Consider the following 9,531-nt stretch of genomic DNA (forward strand, 5'->3'; position numbering starts at 1 on the left):
AACTGGTTAAAATGCCTCTTACTGCCTGTAAGTAAATTATAAATATTTGATGAGAAATCTCAAATGTTCAAAGCAACATCACCTAGGTGCTACACTTAGATCCTCCCTAAATGAAGTTAAAAATAAAATCAAATGGATTAAGAAAAGTATAATCCCCCTAGAAAGAAGCATTTGCTTTTGAATAGTAGACTTTGTTGTCTCAACATTTTTGTCAGTATAAAACCACAAACAGCTTGGCAAATGATTAGATCTGATTTAGAATCCAGTCTCTTTAAAAACTCTAGCCGTGAAGAAATTAATAGGCCTTTCAATATACCCATCATCAGTTTCAAAGGGAGGGCAGGGTATGGTGGGAAATTAAGACTGGTGTGATCCAGAACTGGAAATTATTTGTAAATTTGAGAAGTTAATCAGAGTGAAAAGACAGTTTTTGTGCTAGGGAGAGACGGTAATATAGTGTCTAGTTATTCTTGAACAAGGATGGGTAAACACTAGCCTTTGAGCCAAATCTAGCCGACAGCCTATAGTTATAGTTTTATTGAAATAACCATCTTTGTTCATGTATGCATTATCTTTGACTGCTTTCTCACTACAACAGCAGAGTGGAGTAGTTGTTACAAGGACTATATGGCCCACAAAGCCTAGAATATTTACTATCTGGACTTTTATAGAAAATGTTTGCCAACCCCTGTTGTAAATTAACATTTCCTATCCAGAGTTAAGAATAAGGCTCAATATATTCTGTTTTGTTTACTTTTTCTTTGCAGATCTTTTCAATATTTTCTTAATATTGAGTGAAAGTCTTAACGTAAAATACCAAATTTGATTTCCATTGAATGGCTTCCTTATTTTTTTACTAAATAGATATTAGATCACTGTACATTCTGTTTTTGCTTTTAGCATCTATTCCATAATAAACTGTATTGTTTTGTTAAACCAAATATTTCTGATACTAACTATAGAAAATTAGATTGAGAAAACAGAATACCATATAATATAAATAACGTATAATAAAATTATATGAGTTAAGTCCCTTTCTTTTTCTATTCTCATTTTTCCTCCATGGATCTAGGAGCTGAGATTGAAAAATTAAAAATAATAGTATAAATGTTTGTCTCTGACCTAAGCTTGTTATCCACCTTGTAATCAGATTTGCTGGAGCTTTAGTTTCTTATCTCTTATAACTATATTATTTTTTAAAATACTATTTTATTTTGTTCAAAGTGATTTGAAAATATGTGTTGCTCTCATTTTTCAGGGGCATTATTTCCTTTGAACTTTGAAAGAATTGTTAAATTAAATATCAGGTTTTAGTGCATTAAATTGTACTGGCTTTACCTGAAAAAATGTAATACCCTTCTTAGAAAGATATCAAACTTCTGGAGATACATAGATTAAACTGCTTAAAATAAGTGAAGAAACAAAACTACAACTTAATATTTAGTATTTTATTTTGCCAAATATCATATTATAAGGACACAAGAAAGAATAATACAAAGCACGTAACTAAAGCACAGCCCACGGAGTATGGGGTTGCTATAGAGTTTGGTGAGCCAAGAAGCAATTGATAACCTTATTTTATTGAAAATGTGAATTCAAGGACATAGAATTATGCTGGCCAAAATAGATACTATTTTACATTTGTCTAATGCTCTTTTCTATAAATGATATTGAGTACGCAATTAAGTATTGAATTTTTTCAGTTGTTTGAATGATCTAAAGATACGTAACTGGATATTGAATGGAACTTTTCCTGCTGACTCAGATTCCTGCTGAAGATTCAAAAAGGACAATATAGGTAATAAGCTTCTCCACATTCTGTAGAAGAGCTTCTAGACACGTAGTCATAGGATTCACTAAGATTTGACTGGACTTCTGTTTCCTTCACTCCCGCTATCTCTTCTAGCTTGAGTAAGAAAAAGGCTCAAATTCATCAGAGGAAACAATTCATCTGAGTGTTCAGCTGCATGATTACTAAGAAACATAGTGATACTCTCTGTCCCCAGCAAAGCTAATTGGGCTCCAAGAGAATCATACGCAGAGATTAGGGAACCTACTGAAGACGGGGATCATATAACACTCTCCAGATGGATGTTTGCTGAGCTGGAGAAACTTGTGCCAGGGTGCTGAAGTAGACTTGGGTGAACAGTTTTTGGAAGATGCTGGCATATACCTTCTTGGAGTTTCAAGGCACATGTGAGTGTAGAGGCTAAAAGCTGATTCTCTTCTACACATTTCTGAAAATTAGATTCCAGATGGAGCCGCCACAGAAAGTGGAGTGACAAGAGAGGGAAACATTGGGAATGCCATATATGTCCACTTTTTAGTGTGGTAAGAATTAGGATTGACATAAAATACAGGATACCCAGTTAAATTTGAATTTCAGGTAGACAGCAAATAATTTTTAATGTCAGTGTGTCCTAAATATTGCATGGGACATACTTATTTTAAATACGATTGCTTGTTTATCTGAAATTCAAATTTAAGTTGATGCCCTTTATTTTTATTTGCCAAATCTGACCAGTCTAGCTGGAATGCATGAGTGAGTTAGTTCAAGCACTGCTAGCTGCTATGATAAACTCCAAAGTGTATGATGGTTCAAGTATGATAGAGTTTATGTCTTGCCCATGAAAATTACAAAGGAGCAAGCAGCTCTTCTTTAACTGGATCCAGATTTATTTTCTCTTGTGCTTCCATCATTTTCAAAGGTGCCTTCCAAGGGCTCTGTGCTCATTGGCCTCAAGGAGGCCGATGTAAAAAGGAACCAGGAGGATAGCACATGGAAAGTTTTAGCGGGTCAGGCCTGTAAATGGCACTTACACTCACATTTCCGTGGCTAGAACCCAGTCACATATTCATATCAAATTCAAGGAAAGCTGGGAAATGCAGAAAAATTTTGTGCCCAGAAAGAAAAGGAAATGGGTTTGGTGAACAACTAGCCAATCTCTTGTATACTGAGTTCCCATGTACCAGTGGAAATCAGCGTCACCCAAAGTTTCTGTAAAGGACCTTGTCCAAGAAAGTGTCCTTCACAGAGCGGAGATTCAGTAATGATAGACTGTAGGGTACCCTTGTATGAAGGCAAAATGGAGAGAGCTAGTGATTACCCAGAGTATATTTCCCATACCAGTAAACTGTTCAATGTGCAGATCCCAATAGACAGTCTCCATAAGCCCACAGATACAATCTAAACGAAAGTCAGCATTCGACCACTTGTAACAGCACCACAGAGTCCAAATGTTTCTTTCTCTTTCCCTAATGCCGTTTTCGTCCCTGTAGAAACCAGGAAAACAGGGAAAGAAGGTAGCAAGAGTGACAAAACAGACTATACCATCCACACTACAGGTCAGACCAACCTGAGAGGTGGGAACAATGGGGAAACAAAATCGTTCAATTGAACATGAGGACAAATTTATTTGATCTGGACTAAATCCACCCATCAAAGTGGCCAGAAAGCTGCCATTTCTACTCAGATACACTCAAGGCTCAGAGAAGGAAAATATAAAATGGAATTGAAGATGATGGATGATGAAAAACTAATTAATATTCTACTTATATCCCACATCTATCATTCAGCTTCCTCAATAACCAGATTACATATAAAAAAGGAGAAGTTCTAAATTCCGGATGTTTCCAGCCTCGAATAATACCTATTAGTAATCAACAAGTGTTTCCTCAGAAGCAAACCTTTTTTCTGCTTTTTTTTTTTAATCCTATTGAATTTAAAACAGCCATGTGTCTTATATATAATTGAATCCCAGCCAGGAACAGCTAAAGTACAGAACCAGACGGAAGTTTTGCTTTATGTTGCCTGGTGCAGATTGGTCCCAGGGGCCAAAAACTCTAGTTCAAGACTTGATTGAAGGGAAAAAAAAGGAAAAAAAAAAAAGGAAGGAGAGTTGTGAAAATTGGCAATAAATATTGTTACAAATCATAATTGCTAATAAAAGGCCACAGTTGTTCTCCTGACATCATTGGCTTGCAGCATATAAACTTCTTTTAGGTTGTGCAGAAAATATTTTAAATCTCATACTAGGGTTATTAAAATTTAACAGAGTACTTATATTTTTTTAAATATCGTAAATATTTTACTGCAAACTGTTTTGATGTATATGAAAATAACACGATCCAAAGATAATATTTTTGTTGTATTTCATTATAACTCATTCGTTAAACAATTCTCAAGTTCTCTAAGTGGGTAGATAGGAAACAATAGCGAAAAAAAAATAAAGCAATACTCAGGCAAGTGCACCATCAGGATATCTCTGTAATTTATCACTGGTGTGGGAAGATGCTGACACTCACTTGTGCATAAAACATAGTTCAAGAAATATCTTAAATATTGACAGATGCATTATCATCTCCATAAGAATCAATGTGTTGTTGAAGCTACAATTAGCAGAAAACAAATAAATATTGGAAAGAATGTAGATCAGCTGTTATGTTAGGGTATTCTTAGTGTGGTAAGGGTCCATTTATTAAAAGCCACATTCTCAACAATTGCTATTGTAGTTTTCACAATGGCTCTAAAAATCATCTATTCTGTAAATGGAAATTGGTAAAGCCACTATGGAAAACAGTATGAAGTTTCCTCAAAAATTTAAAAGTAGAACTGCCATATATGATCCAGCAATCCCACTTCCAAGTATGTATCCAAAAGAAACGAAAGCATTATCTCAAAGAGATATTCACTCTCATGTTCATTGAGAGTGAATTATTCACAATAGCCAAGATGCAGAAAAAACCTAAGTGTCTGTCAGTGAAAGAATAGATCGAGAAAATGTGATATATATATACAATAGAATATTATTTAGCCTTAAATAAAAAGAAGAAAATCCTGCCATTTGCAACCACATGGATGAACCTGGAGGGGATTATGTTAAGTGAAACAAGCCAGACAAAGACAAATACTGCATGGTATCACTTACATGTTGAATCTAAAAAAAAAAAAAAAAAAAAATTTAGCTCAACAGAAACAGAGAGTAGAAAAGTGGTTTCCGGGGACTGAGGAGGGGGAGAAACAAGGCACACAGTTTTAATAAAAGGGCACAAACTTTCAGTTATAAGATGAATGAGTTCTGAGGATCTAATGCGTAACAAGGTGACTGTAGTTAACACTGTATTGTGTGACTGAAATGTGCTAAGAGAGTAGAACTTAAGTGTTCTCACCAAAAGAATGGTGTGGGGGATAAATACGTGGAGTGATGGATGTGTTAATTGACTCGATAAGGGAAGTTCTTTCACAACATGTACATGTATCAAATCATCACATGTACTCTTTAAATATATTACAATTTCATTTGTCAATTATACCTCAATAAAACTGAAAAAAATCATCTATTTTAATAAATTGATTATCAATTGCTAAAAAAATGTACATGGCAGGTATTCAAATACCCTATCAGATAAGAAAATAGTCATCATATCCCACCACTCACTCAAAAGTCACTTGGGAAGGTAGCAGGCACAACAAAAGTGTATAAAATTTGTCAATTTGGAGTTAGATTTGTAAAGTTTATTGTCTTACAAAACCAGAGTGATCAGAAAAATAGACTGACTTCTCCTAGCTTCCTATTTCCCACTGGTCTAGGTTCATTCTCCCCATTCAGCATTTAACTGAATAATGGGCAGAGGAAGTAATATATGGTTAAAACGCAACATGGTTAAAAGCATGGGTTTTAGAAACATATTGCCTGGATTCAGATCTTGGCTCTCTCGTCTATTAGTTACGTGATGCTCACAAACTATTTAAACTTTCTATGCCTCATTTTCTTATTAATGAGATGAGGAAAATAATAACACTGATGTGAGGATTCAGGGAGTTATACACAAAAACACCTAGAAGAGACTTGGGTATGGAAAAACTATGTAATTGTTAGTGCTTCCTACCTTTGGAGTTTAAAGTACCTTTGTTTATTTCTCCGTATCTGCTTATGTTGATGTTTTTCGCACTAGTAACCATTTTAAGTGTACAATTCAGTAGAGTTAATTGCACTTACAATACTATGCAACTATCACCACTACCTAATTTAAAACCTTTTTCATCATCTTAAACAGAAACTTTGTAAACATTAAATAATAACTCCCCATTTATCCCTTCCATCGTCTCCTCATAAACATTTTTATTTCAAAGTGTGGGTTTATTTAAAAATTGTAAAGATTTATGTCTTCTTTTTATTACGCATAATAAGCAATCTCTAGCTTAAAGTTAAAACTTTCACATTTAAAGATGTTTTAAAAATGTAAACATTTTAAAAGAGCCAATAAAGCTGAATATGTCTTGCAGCACAGATTTATCCCTAAATATTCACATCTCAAAGCTGTTTTGAAAAGACTGAAAAAAAAGTGGCTAAAAATAATGTACAATTGGCAATGATTAAAATCTCCTTATCTTGGGAAGGGCATATTAATGACACATAATGAATTTAAAGTTACAAGCATTTAACAGTTCAATCAAGCATGTAGTTCGTACCAGAATACAAATGGTCTTAAATTGTCACTGCACTTGTTTTTGGAGTATTTATTGTATCAGGAAAAGCATACTTCACCAAAACCACTGCAAGAACTTTCAAATGCCCTTTTCAATGAGTTTCTGATTTTCAACATAGGACAGAATAGCATTTAATTACTGCATCTCTAGGATATGGGACCCACCATAGACTATACCAGGTCATTCACAAGAACTGCAATATGCTCAACAATAAGGCCAGTCCCTTCTTATGTCCCCAAAGAGAAGCACAAATGGTAAATATGAAGCAAAAAAGGATAATAATTATTGCAAGATAATCTTGTTTCAAACATTTCCTTCCGTTGCCTCATGGGGCCCATTAAAAAGCTCATACAGCAATATTTCCCCGGATATAAAAGAGTGTAAAAAGTTTTATGCCACCAGAAACCACAGCAATCCAGTTCCAAGGATAGAACAGAAATGCCACATACAAAGCATATGACAAATCAATTCAATCTAGTGTTGAAACTAAGGGACAAGTCATCCAGGCCCTTTGCAGTTAGGTTCTGCTCCTTGTCATCCTGGCTGCTCAGGACCTTCCACGGCCTCTCCATGGCCCTGGGCCTGGGCAGCACTGGTGGCCATTCCTTCACCCGCCCTTCCTGCCCACCAGGAAATCCTTGGTAACCTTTAATGTCCTTTCTATCTCAATGAATTTGCCTATTCTAGATATCTCATTAACTGGAATCATACAATATTTGTCTTTTTATTTCACTTAACACAATATTTTCAAAGTTCATCTATGTTGTAGCATGCATCAGAATTTCATTCCTTTTCAAAACTTAATATTCCATTCCAGGTACATACCACATTTTGTTTATCTATTCATCTGTTGATGGACACGTGGGGTGTTCCCACCTTTTGGCTATTGTGTATAGTGCTGCAATGAACATTGGCATAAAATATCTGTTTGGATCCCTGTTTTCAATCTTACAGGGTATAAACCTGGGAGCAGAATGTCTGGGTCATATGGCAACTCTATTTTTAGCTTTTTCAGAAACAGCCAAACTGTTTTCCCATTTCACCTTCTCATCATTTCACATTCCCACCAGCAATGTACTAGGGTTCCAGTCTCCGCATCCTCACAAACACTTGCTATTTTCATTTTTTTCTTTTATTATATACATCCTAATGAGAAATGATATCTTATCGTTGTTTTGGTTTGCATTTCCCTAGTGACTAATGACGCTGAACATCTTTTCATGTTCTTACAGGCCATTTGTATATCTTTAGATTCTATTCAAGTCCTTTGCCCATTGTTTGCTTTTTTGTCCTTAAGTTTTAAGAGTTCTTTATACATATTGAATTTTAAATACTTATCAGATGTATGATTTGCTAATACTTTCCCTTATTCTCTAGGTTGTCTTTTCAATTCCTTGATAATGTCTTTTAATACACAAAAGGTTTAAATTTTGACGGACTTCAATTTATCTTTTTTTTTTCCCTTTTGTTTCTTGTGCTTTCAGTATCATGTTTAAAAATCCATCACCAATCTCAAGGTCATGAGGATTCACCCCTATGTTTTCTTTAAAGAGTTTTATTGTTTTAGCACTTAAATTTACATTGTCGATCTATTTTTAGTTAATTTTTGTATATGATATAAGGTAGGCATCCAACAAAATTCTTTTGCATGTAGAAATACAATTGTTCTGGCACCATTTGTTGAAGAGACTATTCTTTTCCCATTGAGTAGACTTGGCACCCTAGTCAAAGATCAGTTGGCCACAGCTATACATTTTTAATTCTGTTCTCTCAATTCTATTCCATTGATCTATACATCTATCCATTTGCTTGTACCACACTGTTTTGACTACTGCAGAATTTTTGTAAGTTTTGAAAGTGGGAAGTCTGAATTCTCCATCTTTGTTCTTGTTTTCCAAAATTGTTTTGTCTACCTGGGACCTCTTGCAGTTTCGTATGAATGTGAGAATTGCTTTTCCATTTCTTCAAAAAAAGTTGTTCAAATTTTGATAGGCATTACATTGAATCTGTAGATTGCTTTGAGCATGACTTACACTTAACAATGTTAAATATTCCTACCCAAAAACGTGAAATGTCTTTCCATTTATTTAAGTCTTGTGAGTTTTGTTTATCTTGTACCCTACAACTTTGCTGAATTTGTTTATTAGCTTTAGTAGCTTTCTCGTAGTTGATTTTTTTTTAAAGACTGCTTCCATTTTAACTCTACAATCTCTTTCCCCAACTTATGATAAGTTGAAAAATAAGAATTCTTAATTTGGGTCTCCCTATGAAATTCAAGAGAGTCCAGGGACCACCTAAAATAACATGACAACCTTACTATGTATTTAAAATTTTCTGGGAAGTGGGTTAATTACATTCATGGGAACATAGATGGTTATGATAATCTCTCACCAGCCCCAAAAATTTAAATTACACTGTTTTAAAGGAAAACTAGCATTGCCAGAATTTTCAAAAAATATATCTTGTTAAACATATTGGAAAATAATGGGGGAGATGTATGACTATGATGGAAAACTCAGAATATTGATTTTCTTTACTGAATAAACTGAAATAAAATATATTTATTTGTTCCCATTTCTCTTGATTTAGAAAAGAACAGAAAAAATCATATTCTGCACTAAGTTTTCTTTATAACTAAAACATTAGCAGTTGGATGAGCATTTATTAAATACACATATTTCAACACCTTGGTCTTTGTGTAGATATAGAGCAGTAGTTCTTAAATTCAGGTCCTTGAGCAGCAGGAACAGAAACAACTGGATGCTGGTTAGAAATGCAAACTTTCTGACTCCAACCTGGATCTATTGAATCTGAAACCCTGGAAGGAGGCCAAGCAATCTATGTTTTAATAAAGAGATTCAGTAGCAGGGTAAAATTTGAGACCCACTAGTGAATAAAGATAATACAATGCTCATGACCTCAGGTGAATGGCTTCTCTACTATCCTGTTTAATTTCCCAAAGCCAGCATCGGATCAGAAGAACTGATTATATTCAGTATTCACTGAACGTTTATTTTGAATAGGCAACTATTACCTAATTA

The 9,531-nt window shown here is 34.4% G+C and overlaps 1 pseudogene; it reads right to left on the reverse strand.

The window, feature by feature from the left end:
- Positions 1-6,599: 6,599 nt before the first annotated feature.
- LOC106781000 (vesicle transport protein SFT2A pseudogene) lies at positions 6,600-7,113 on the reverse strand (annotated as a pseudogene).
- Positions 7,114-9,531: the final 2,418 nt, after the last annotated feature.

The sequence above is a fragment of the Equus caballus genome, chromosome 9, assembly GCF_041296265.1.
Source record: "Equus caballus isolate H_3958 breed thoroughbred chromosome 9, TB-T2T, whole genome shotgun sequence".
Classification (NCBI taxonomy): Eukaryota; Metazoa; Chordata; class Mammalia; order Perissodactyla; family Equidae; genus Equus; species Equus caballus.